Source organism: Erpetoichthys calabaricus, chromosome 6, assembly GCF_900747795.2.
Source record: "Erpetoichthys calabaricus chromosome 6, fErpCal1.3, whole genome shotgun sequence".
In the NCBI taxonomy this organism is placed as follows: Eukaryota; Metazoa; Chordata; class Cladistia; order Polypteriformes; family Polypteridae; genus Erpetoichthys; species Erpetoichthys calabaricus.
In genome coordinates, this window is record NC_041399.2 from 50,711,527 (window position 1) to 50,724,778 (window position 13,252).

The 13,252-nt window shown below is 39.2% G+C and overlaps 1 protein-coding gene across 1 annotated transcript in view; it reads left to right on the forward strand.

Annotated features, from left to right (window-relative positions):
- Nucleotides 1-13,252, forward strand: part of LOC114653321 (sodium/potassium-transporting ATPase subunit beta-1-interacting protein 3) — a 604,448-nt gene that overhangs the window by 381,410 nt on the left and 209,786 nt on the right. The window lies entirely within an intron of this gene.

Sequence of the window (13,252 nt, forward strand, 5' to 3'; positions counted from 1 at the left end):
GCTGGGATTGGCTCCAGCAGACCCCTGTGACCCTGTGTTCGGATTCAGCGGGTTGGAAAATGGATGGATGGATGGATGATCCCAGTTATTACTTTAAAATAAATTTCTTTCACAGAACACTGGGTTATAGTAGTATATGTAATAGTGTATTTTTACCATAAACAGGAACATTTTTCTTCACAATTATACGTGGAATAAATTACCAAGTAGTGAGGTAGGAAGTAGGACTGTGATGAACGATACTGCCGAGCTTTGTTGGGTTGAATAGCCTGTCCTCGTCAAAATTGTTCTAATCTTCTAATTTATGCATACTAGATGTGGCACATATGGCTTTTTGGGGGACATGGTGTGGTTGAAGGTGACATAGTAGTACTCAGTCTATCCATCCTTGTTACAAGAACTGTTGTTTCATCTTCAAGTCTTCTTGCCACCTTATGGTTCCTGTGTTCACAGACCACAGAGTCACTATTATGTTCATGCCTTGATGCTTAAATTGATTATTTTTGTTCACTTTTCACTATTGTTCATTGTTTTCCATTATGTTTTATAATGTTGTTCTGAGAATTGTTATTCATGTAATTTACCTGTCATACCCAGGACTCAGTTAATGACATTAAACTGCATCTGGTTTTGCAAGCAATCCTCCAACTTGCAGGGAAGTCTTGGGGGTTGGTGGCAGGATTGGCACTCCAACCACCATAAAAACTTCACACAACTCCAAAACGTCAGACAGGACTTCTTTCTGCTCTCCGCGGGTGTATCTCTGCTGCAGCCGCCCATAGGAAGTGCTGTTCACATTGTGCAGGGGATGGGGGAAAGCCCTCGGGAGCCTCATCCCCACAAGAGTCAAAGCCATCAGAGGGCCAGTGAGGTTAGGCCTGTTGGGGATTGGAACTGGTGTGGTTCTGAGGCATTGCCTGATTCACGGCAGCATTGGATCCCAAGGATCCTGAGCTGTTTCGTCATGTGGTGGGTGCGGTAACGTGCTGTACCGTACATGCTCTCCAGCCAGACCGGAATTACCTGTCGATTTTATTCTGCTGGGTTATTATGTAGCATATATGTGTGTTTTGCGGTTCTCTTATGCTCCTTGTAATTTGTGGGTGGATCCCCAAGTGGCGAAGTCACTCATCCATCATCATTAAGGGATCAGCCATAGCACCATAAAGACAGACTGAGAATTGGTGTCTGGAGGAGGATGTTTTTTGAAGAAGCCCTGGTGTATTGTATTGTATTTTTTTGGATCTCTGGCTATTAACTATTTTTTGCTTCTCTTATTTGAATTTTCTTCTGGATTTCATATTGGGACTCATTTACTTTGGATTGCCTGACAGGTCAGTTCTTTTTGCTTATTTTTTTGCTTCTGTAAATTATTTTGTTGTATTTTTAATTTTCCTACAATAAATCATTTTTTTCAGTTTCTTTATTACCTTGCTTAGTACAAGGCCAGGGATTACTGAGATCCCTTTCCTAGCAGTGTATTTCGAGTGTTTTTGGGACATTTCATAGTATATGTTTTACATTGATTTTGAAACGCATTTTAGCCTGCGTTAAGCCAAAGTCAGCCATTCTAAGGAAGGAAGGAAGCTTTGCTGGTGTAGCTCCTCTGAGTCTGTTTGCTTGGCTGTTTTAGATTAGATTAGATTACTTTATTAATCCCATGGGGAAAATCAAAGGCCTGAAGGCTTCATACCACTTTGACCACTTTACAAGATAAATCATAACATATACTAGCCCAAAAAGCAATTTTAACATTTGGTTTTGTTCTGATATTCCATTTTTATAATTTAATCATTTTTAGCAAATCACTTTATATAAATAGTATTTTTATTTGTTTAAATATTTTCCATTTTGGAAACACTGGCCTCATCTTACACTCCTCCTGTTTACTTACTACCATAGCTGCCTTCACAGTGTGTATCTCTCCATTTGTTGGACAAACTGTCCCAATGAGAGGGGCTACCCATCATCTAGCATCAAAACAAGGCATAAACCGATCTTTAGTGGGATGCCACTCAAAGTCACTCACATACCCACAGTCACTCACATCAGGCCACTTTAGAAGTCACTTTAGATAACTTCTGCCTTTTGAGTTTAAGTGGAAACTCAAAAGAAAATCATTTGAAACAGTTGTCAGGGCAGAAATTGAGCACACGTGAACACTGGTGCTATTTTGCTCTCCAATTTCTGCTGTCTTTACTTGCAACTTGTCATTGATCCATGAACTGATTCATTAATGCTGAGCCACAAAATCAAAAACTCAAACTTTGCAGGACCTTGCAGCTTTATTAATAAATCAAAACATTTCTTTTAGTAGGTAACTGTGCCACGTTCACATAAGGACATGTATGTGGCCATTTCGACAAAGCTGAATTTTCAAAATAATCTGTTAAGCTACCATAAACCTGAGCAACCTGATTATCTACAAACTAAGGATTTAGCTAAAATATTTGTATCAGTAAAGATCTGAATTTATTTTGCTATCCATGGTGTGAAATTCCCTGCGGTGGGCTGGCACCCTGTCCAGGGTTTGTTTCCTGCCTTGTGCCCTGTGTTGGCTGGGATTGGCTCCAGCAGACCCCCGTGACCCTGTAGTTAGGATATAGCGGGTTGGATAATGGATGGATGGATGGATGGATGGATGGATGGATGGATGGATAGTGTGAAATTCCAGCTCTGGTAAGTGAGAGGAGACAAATGTCACGTGAACATTAGAAGAAAATGAAATATTTTCTTCTGATAGCCACAAACCTCTGTGTAGTTTATAAAAGGCAAAGCAATAAACTAAGATTAAAGCAGAGCTCAGGTGGACACTAAGATTTTTCATTTTTTTCATGAAAGCATTCCTTTTTTAATGATGAAGAAATTAAGGATACAGCAAGTGACAAAGACACCAGTGGTGTGGCAGATGCCTAAAACTTGAGAAATATTGTCAAAAGTTTATTATCCTTTTCATTTGCAAGAAGAGATTATGCCTTTTATCTCATCCTTTTATCCAAAAATATCCTCCATTATGTTAATGTATTCTGGAAGAAGTCATTATGTTAATGGTGCATTGTACAGTGGCAGGCTGTTTGCATTTAATTGCCTCTTGTCTGGACAGAATAGATTTTCTCATTCATTGCGATTATTTAGAGTAACTTTTGTAGTAAGTGTTCTGGTTATTTACTTTTATACATCACCTTTTTTCTGCTCTAATCCCAGTAAAGAGTTTTGAACATTCATGTACATTTAAATTAGTGAAATAATCAAGTGGAAGTGGATATTACTTGTGTTCAAATTGCATGGAAAGGCTGAGGGTCACATCTCTCTTAAATAAAAAAGTAGACTGATTTACAACACTAATTGCTCTTTATTAAAATATAAAATCATTATGCAACTGCAGCCCACACTGTATTCCACTATGTATCCCAAAAGAAATAAGAAAATCAGCATTTAAGTAAAAGAGTGGGCAGGTAGAAAAATGTGTTAATAAAAATTCTTTATGCGGTCATTCAAAAATTGCTCTAAACATAAGAATCTGATGTCTTATTGATTGTCAGAGATTTTGAATGGATTTCCATGCCTTCAGTCCACTCATTTGGTCTCATGGGCTATCCACCTTTTTTGTGAATGCATACTTTATGATAAAAGGAAAAAAAGTCACTTTAATATTAGCCCCAGTGATGTAATGCCTAAACAGAATATACAGTAGCTGTCATCCGCCATGTCAGTTATTTATTACCACCACATTACAAAAAGCTTTGGGCTCATTTTTTGTCACGACCTGTTTGATCAACTGTATTGAACGACTTGCCGATATAAACCTTCATCCTGCTGTTAGGCTTGAGCTGCCTTGGAATAAGGGACATTAGCCTCGAGGGTGTAAATCTTTTATAGGCTTTTCCTTACTATAATTAGGAGCTCTGAGAACTGACAGTAATTAATAATTTATGTAGATATTCAGTGTATCTATGCATATATGTGTAAATATTTCCATGTGCATATAGCATGGAATGTTTTGTTTTTTCATTTACGATGTATAAAATAAGGAGAGAGTGAGCAACTACAGTATAAGGCTTTGGGGCTCCAGCTGTGACATCCCCATTTTATGTGCTTGAATGCAAAAAAAAAAGACAGAGAGAGGCTGGGAGCATGCACTGACAGCACCACAAACCACTGGATTGGGACCCTAGTACAGCAGGTGACACCTCAGTACCACACTGCAACAGTGTGAGTTTTTTTTATGGTGGCTGGAATGCCAGTCCTACCAACAACCCCCAAGTTTTCCCTGCAACTTGGAGGATCTGCTTGCAGGGCTGGATGCAGATTAAAGTCATACCCATGGAGAAAGCAATTGCAGCAGAAGGGTCTGGCTAAAGGACCTAACGGAGTAGAATCACTCCTGGCATTTTGCGGGATTCGAACCGGCAGCCTTCCTATTGCCAGCGTTGATCTTTAGTCTCAGAGCCACCACTCTGCCTCATGGAAAAGAAAAATGCACAAAACATAAAACAACTCAGATGGGAAAATGGTGATTTGACCCCCTTTGGTGGCAGACTGAAAGAACAAAAGAAGTGTCTACACTGCTCCAACTCTTCTGGTCAGCTGGTGCCTGGTGTCATAATTTATGTGGTCTTATTCCGGCTGAATGTAAGAGGTGGGGCTTGAGGGGGAGCAGAGGGTGGTCTGGTAGTGATGCTAGGTTTGATCCAGTTGGAGACTGTGTTAATAAACTTTCCACCCCTTTAGCACACCCCCAGCCTACCTATCAAACACTCTGTAGAAAAGGTTCACATTTCCTCACATGTACAAAAATTGCTTTTGTGGCTAATTGAGAATTACTTCTTGTTTTATTTTATTTTACCAATCTATGGTTTGAAGGATGGAGGAATCATATAGTTGCTGTTATGTAGTGTAAAGTACAGTAAGTAATGGGCCCTTCAAACAAACTACGAACCATCTATCAAACAAGGCAAAAAAAACATTGATTCTCACTTGAGGCTGTGATTCTCCTCCTCTTCTGCCTTTATATTCAGCCTTCAAATGACAGGGCATAGAGGACAGGGCATACTGTTGCACTCAGTTGCTACCATTGCTTTATTGCCATATGTCACAAAGACAACAAAGATCTTTGTTCTGCACTTACAATAAAGTAAGTTCCGCCAGGTCTCTATTTTCTGTTATTAAGTTTGTTAATTTTGCCATTTCCAGTTGATTATATTTGGTGATTTTCCATGTTAAAGTCTTGGGTCTTCATTTATAAAGAAGACCCCTGTAAGGGGTCCTTACATTGGATTGGCTGGCCCAGTGCTGTTTCAGCTGTGGAATGGCCAAATGGGGGAGGCAGCTTGATGGCTGAGGTCTCCAGGACTCTAAACAAATCCAAATCATATTATGTGATATCATCTACTGTTAAATTCTGCTCTGTACTTGTAAAATTTTTACTTTTATGCTGTATTGAGGATTTGTTCTGTTCTGTGTATTGTATTGTATTGTATTGACCCCCTTCTTTTTGACACCCACAGCATGCCCAACCTACCAGGAAAGGGGTCTCTTTTTGTACTGCCTTTCCCAAGGTTTCTTCCATTTTTTCCCTACAAGGGTTTTTTGGGAGTTTTTTCTTGTCTTCTTAGAGAGTCAAGGCAGGAGGGCTGTCAAGAGGCAGGGCCTGTTACAACAACAACAACATTTATTTATATAGCACATTTTCATACAAAAAGTAGCTGAAAGTCCTTTACATAATGAAGAAAAGAAAAATAAAAGACAAAATAAGAAATTAAAATAAGACAACATTAATTAACATAGAAAAGAGTAAGGTCCGATAGCCAGGGGGGACATAAAAACAAAAAAAAAAAACTCCAGACGGCTGGAGAAAAAAATTAAATCTGTAGGGGTTCCAGGCCATGAGACCGCCCAGTCCCCTCTGGGCATTCTACTTAACATAAATGAAACAGTCCTCTTTGTTTTTAGGGTTCTCACGGAAGGACTTGATGATGATGGTCATGCAGACTTCTGGCTTTTAATCCATCACTGTTGGAACATCACGGTGCTCAAAAGGACACCGGAAAAGGAAACAGAAGAGAGAGTAGGGGTTAGTACAGATTTTAGAGCCACCATGAATAATTATTTTAATGAATTGGATATACAGAGTATCAGGATTTAATTTACAGTGAAGTTATGAGAAGGCCATGTTAAAATAATGTGTTTTTAGCAGTTTTTTAAAGTGCTCCACTGTATTAGCTTGGTGAATTCCTATTGGCAGGCTATTCCAGATTTTAGGTTCATAACAGCAGAAGGCCACCTCACCACTTCTTTTAAGTTTTGCTCTTGGAATTCTAAGGAGACACTCATTTGGGGATCTGAGGTTACGATTTGGAATATAAGATGTCAGATATTCCGATATATAAGATGGGACGAGATTATTTAAGGCTTTATAAACCATAAGCAGAATTTTAGTCAATCCTGAATGACACAGGTAACCAGCGTAGTGACATCAAAACTGAAGAGATGTGCTCGGATTTTCTTTTCCTGGTTAGGATTCTAGCAGCTGCATTCTGCACTAGTTGCAAACGATTTATGTCTTTTTTGGGTATTCCTGAGAGGATTGTGTTACAGTAATCTAGCCGACTGCAAACAAACTCGTGAACTAATTTCTCAGCATCTTTCAATGATATAAGAGGTCTAACTTTTGCTATGTTTCTTAAGTGAAAAAATGCTGTCCTAGTGATCTGATTAATATGTGATTTAAAATTCAGATTACAGTCAACAGTTACCCCTAAGCTTTTTACCTCCGTCTTGACTTTTAATCTTAATGCATCAAGTTTATTTCTAATAGCCTCATTGTATCCATTTTTGCCAATCACTAAGATTTCAGTTTTCTCTTTATTTAGCTTGAGAAAGTTACTATTCATCCATTCTGAAATACAAGTCAGACATTGTGTTAGTGAATCAAGAGAATCGGGGTCATCAGGTGCTATTGATAAATACAACTGTGTGTCATCAGCATAGCTGTGGTAGCTCACATTGTGCCCTGAGATAATCTGACCTAACGGAAGCATGTAGATTGAGAAGAGCAGCGGACCCAGGATAGAGCCTTGTGGAACACCATATAGGATATCATGTGTCTTTGAGTTGTAATTACCACAACTAACAAAGAATTTTCTCCCTGCCAGGTAGGATTCAAACCAATTTAAGACACTGCCAGAGAGGCCCACCCATTGACTAAGGCGATTTCTAAGAATATTATGATTAATGGTGTCAAATGCGGCACTCAGATCTAAGAAGATGAGAACAGATAAATGGCCTCTGTCTGCCCACAAGTCATTTACTACTTTAACAAGTGCAGTTTCTGTGCTGTGATTTGTTCTAAAACCTGACCGAAATTTATCAAGAATAGCATGTTTATTGAGGTGCTCATTTAACTGCATAATGACTGCCTTCTCTAGAATTTTACTTAAGAAAGGCAGGTTGGAGATGGGTCTAAAATTTTCAAGAGCAGAGGGGTCGAGATTATTTTTCTTAAGTAGAGGTTTAACTACAGCAGTCTTAAGACAGTCTGGGAAGACCCCCGTATCTAATGACGAATTTACTATGTCAAGAACATTATCAATTAGCACGCCCGATACTTCTTTGAAAAAATTTGTTGGTATTGGGTGAAGGACGCAGGTGGAGGGTTTCAGTTGAGAAATTATTTTATGTAAATCAGGTAAATCTATCCTACTGAAAGAGTTTAATTTGTTTATAATGGAATACTGGGGTTTAGCAGGATCCTTAGTGTTGGGAAGATATACTATGTTATTTCTAATATCATTAATTTTTTGATTGAAAAATACAGCAATAGCCTCACAGGTTTTACTGGAAGTACTTAGGAGGCATTCCTTTGAGTTACCTGGGTTTAGCAGACGATCAATCGTCGAGAATAAGACTCTGGGATTACTAGCATTGTTATTTATAATCTTAGAGAAATAGCAGCGCCTCTCAAGACAGACTGTGTTATTGTATTCTGTTATTTTAACTTTTAATATTTCATAGTGGATAGTTAGTTTATTCTTCCTCCATTTACACTCAGCTCTATGGCATGTTCTCTTTAAATCAGACACTCTTTGGGTCTTCCATGGTATAACAATGCTAGAAGATTTTTTAACTGTCTTTTCAGGTGCAACTATGTCAACAGCAGCTCTCACTTTAGTATTAAATCTTTCCACCTTATTATTTACATTATCCTCGCTATTATAGTTGGCACTATAAACGGACTGATTGCTTTGAATGTTTGTAAGTTTTAAGGCTGCTGATGAGTCAAAGAAGCGTTTTTTAACAATATGCTTCTCATGAGTGTTTTCTATCATTATTTCTATATTATAAAGTAGAAGAAAATGGTCTGCTAGACCAATATCAATGACCTGCTTTATATCAACTTTTAGTCCTTTAGTAATCACTAAGTCTAACGTATAACCTGCTTTATGTGTAGGCTGATTAATGAGCTGTCTCAAATCAAAAGAGTCCAGGAGGTTCATAAATTCTTTTACTTTTTGGTCACACTGATTATCTATATGAAAATTAAAGTCGCCGACTATTAAGAGTGTGCCATAGTTCGTAATTAAAATTGACATTAAGTCAGAGAATTCCTCAAAGAAAGACGCGTTGAATTTAGGAGGTCTATACACGGATAATACTAGAACGTGAGAATCTCGATGAATAACAACGACGAGATACTCAAAGGACTTGAATTTACCAAAATTGACATCTTTACACTTTAACCGGCTCGAGTAAATGTTTGCCAAGCCACCGCCTTTCTTTCCTTGGCGATCCGCATGAGTAAAACTGTAATCCGGATGCACAGATTCGATTAAAACAGCTGCACCATCTGATCTAAGCCACGTTTCACTTAGTGCAATAAAATCTATTTTTCTATCACTAATAAGATCGTTGATAAAAAAGTCTTATTAGTTAAAGCTCTAACATTTAATAGTGCCATATTTAATGTTTCAGAGGGGCAGAGATGAATACTATGTGCGTTATTGATATTTGGAACAAGAACTAAGCTATTTTTATTAGCGCCGCTCTGTGTGTATTTTTTGTTTAATCTATAGTCTGTTTTTATAGTTTTAATACATTGTTCATCTAAAGTAGTAATTTTAATTAAATTATTGGTGTTTATGCCATATTGCCTAGATTTTCTACGTGCATTGAGATTGGTTATTATAGTATTAATGTTGTGTACTTTTACGGAAGATTTTATTAAACAATTATCATGTCCTAGCACAGCAGTAACATTTCGGAAGGGGTTAAGAGTAGAGGTAGATAGTCAAGATAAACGAATTACCTTAGTTATGTTTTCGGAGAAGACCCGGGCGCTGAAACTGTTCGGATGCAGGCCATCTCGCTTGAAGAAACGTGGTCTTTCCCAAAAGAGGTCCCAGTTGTTGATGAATCTGATGTCTTGATTCTTGCAGAAGCCCTGCAGCCAGTCGTTTAATCCTAGCAGACGACTGTAGTACTCGTTTGATCGTCTGACTAGAGATAGTGGACCCAAAATGAAGATCTTTGCCAATGGGGTCCTCTCCTTCGTGTCTTTAATTAGTGCTGCAAAGTCATCCTTGAGGATTTCCGACTGTCGTGCCTTATGTCATTCACACCGGCATGTAAAACAATTGCTCCAACTGCCCTATTTTTGTGTTTCTCGTAGATTGCCGGCGCACATCTCATCACATCTCGGACACGAGCACCGGGAAAACAAGAAACAAACGATTTTCGATTAGGGCATGCGATATTGAGGTTTCTAACAATAGAATCACCTACCACTATTACATCACCAGGGGCTGAAGGCAAACTGGGGATGCGGAGAGGGTTGAACCGGTTCTGAGTCGAGATGCTTACCTGTGCCGATGGAGGTGTTCTGGCCTTGAACGCCCGCCTGCATAGCTGAAATACGCCGAGATCTTCATCGGTGTCGGGGGTGAAGTTCACTTGAGCGGCACAACGCGGGGTTGATGTTATGCCGATTACAGATGGCAAGGACAGTTTATCCAGCAGCCGAGCCTTCAGATCCCTAAGGTATCTTCGTCTGGACAAGAGTTTCTGAATCTGTTCGTCGAGTGCCTGGAGTTCTTCTACGACGATGGCAACGCGATTCATCTCACTGTCGGCCATTGTCTACTTCTGCTTCTGCTTCCACTTTGTGCCCTAGGAAGAATGAGAGAGAGAGAATGGTTAGCGAGAAGTGACTGTCACTTCTGTTAAAGCCCATTGCGGCACTTCTTGTGTGATTTTGGGCTATATAAAAATAAATTGTATTGTATTGTATTGTTAATGTGACAAACCTCAGATGTGTTGAATATGATGTACAGACTGTGTTTCAGGTCCCTTTGAAGAGGGCCAATGCTGCATATTTGCACTGAAGAATGTTTTGGGTTTTTCATCACTTTATATAGCCTACCTGTTGTCACTTTTCAGACAATTGGCCGACAGATCAGGAATAGCTCGGCCAAGGTTCACTCCATCATGCCAGTTAAAAGCCATTAGCTGACTGAGAAGGTGCTACTTCCAGTTTTTGTATTCTGTGGATGTTTTTACATAAAACCTAACATATTTCGGCGAACATAAAGAGGCAATTTGCAGCAGTGTCGGCTCTCCTGACGTAACTGGATCACTTTACTGCACTCATACTGGATTAAGGGAGGGCAAGAATGAAACTGATTTTTTCTACCACAAACTATTACACATTCCATCAACACACAAGTCATATGTGATGCCAAGATGAAACTGACGAAGATCATGTCTCCGTTTCCTGGGTCAACTTGTGATTCATTTATTTTGAGGCAAACATAGAGGCTGTTGGGTGCGGCAAAAGTCAGTAATGCGTTGTGGTGAGCGGCTGGGGGCGGTACCCAGCCAGGATGCCCGGAAAGACCAAAGGAGGGATTACGCCTCCTCCAGACCATGGGGGGGAGACCGACCTGGTGGCTATGGGAACCACAGGAAAGAAGCATGGAAGCTCAACCCTATAGGGGCCCGTGGTCACCATCAGGGGGTGCCCAAATGCCCAGAAGTGCTGGGGGGACGAAGAGTAGGGACATCCGGAGTGCTTCTGGGTGCACAGCCAGCACTTCCGGCACACCAGGGAGTGCCGGCAGAAGTTTATCGAGAGGCACCTGGATCACGTCCTGGTGAAGATAAAAGGGGCAGCCTCCCTAAATGGCTGGAGTCAGGTGGAAGAGGACAGAGCTTGGAGGAGAGGAGTGGAGACGGTCAGAGAAGAGAGGCATTGTGTGAGGCCTGGACTAAGGGGGATTAGTGCTGGGGAACTGGGGTGTGCACTGTAAATAGAGACAAATGTACAGTATAATAAACGTGTGTTGGTGATTAAACCTACGGTGTCTGCCTGTCTGTGTCCGGGCCACTTACCACAGCGTATATTACAATAAGGTCTAGAAATAACTCTAACCAGGGAGCCCTGGAAGAGCCAGTTGTTCTTGGCAGAGATGCACAGTGCTGAGGCATTTAACAGGAGAAATAGCACACTTTCTGTTTGCTGGTATTCATATTGTTTGTTAGGAGCTAAATAATAACCAGGTTATAGATCTAAACAAAACAGGCAAGATGAAATTACAGTCAGTAATCTTGCAAGAAGAATTTAAACCATGCACCAAAATCAAAACACTGCAAAATTCTGCACTAGATTGAAATTTGTCCTCTAAACTTAATCAAGAAGAATCGTTTTAAAATATTTGTTCTGAGAATTAAATGCAACACTCAGATAGCCACCATCTTTAATATGTGGAGTGAAGACACACATAGTGCCATGTCGCTGGCAACAGACATTGTGTCCGCTAAGCAATATGATCGCAGCCATGCAAAAATGCCACAAAATAGTGATGAATGCAGAAAAGAAATCATTCAAAATGGTTGTATTGTTAAATCACCAAATACATTACACAAATGAAGATAAATGATTCTGCTTGCATGCACGCCAAGACTCATCACACCTCGATAAAACCAACAAGTGGGTAACAACTAAGTACTCGGATTTAGTCTTATGTGACACCGGCAAACGTTTTCATCCAAACCTTGGAACCCAAAGAAACATCTGCCCTTACAGACTTAAGATTGTATTGTGTCTTTCTCCTCATGGCTCTTATCGGCTCCTTATTTGATGATGTTCAGGGCCAAACTAGGTGAGACAAAGAAACTGCAAAGCATATGAAAGCTCACGTTCCCCAAGGCCAAGTGGTCAAAGCCATTGTTTCAGCAAATTTGTTTCAGTTACTTATAACTAAACATAACATTACATAAAGTAAGATGTAAAACAAAAATCCAATAGTATTGAGAATGAAAGATGCAATGTGTTGCCATCTTATATAGGCACCATCCTATTACCTTAGCTGTATCTGAAGCAGTGATTCACAATAAAGTTAAAGTAATGTTTTCCTTATACATTTCTGTAAACTGGTCAAAAGCTAACGTCTGTTCAAATCAGCATCTAAAATGGTCAATGAGAATATCCAGATGGACTTTTAAAAGCCAAAAAAATCAGAGCACTAAGCAAAGTAGCTAAGCAGTACTTCTGAACAAAATAGAAAAAAAAGAAAGTTTATTTTTTTATACGTTGTAAACAGTCATTTTATAGTCTGAGCTCATTTAAAGTATAATGTCAACAGCAGCTTATACCTACTGTTTGTGCAAGTCTGAATGATGGAGACTATTAAATAGACATGAAATTGACCATAAAGATTTATTTTGCCCCTAATTGAATGCAGTAAAAAATGTATCAGGTTATCTATTTCATGCCACATTTAGTCACACTTTTCTGAGATACTTTGAAATATGCTTCAAGCTATAATTATTTTTTCACTCTAGTGAAAAAATCAAATAAAACAAACTAAATATGAAACACAGAGAAGTAAATAAAATAATATTACGCCCACCTAAACCGAATGGTTTTTCTGTAGACTGCTTCCCAGTTAACCTTGATATACTGTTACCCAAACACTAGTAAATGCTTTTGATTAGTACATGGAAAACAAATGGTGGTGATTTGCACATGTGTATGTAAATGAATAATCTAAGAAGGGCAGAATGAAGTGGGCGAGTGGCATACTGCGGTGTAATAGGAAGGGGCTACTGGTACCAACCATATAAACCATTCAAATGCTTCCTGCCTTGCTGTAATTTAATTAATTAAATAGTGATTCCAGTTATACTTTAGTTAGTCAAAACACTGCAAATTATTTTAAAGTCCCATTTAATATGTTAGTGGTATAATAGAATCATG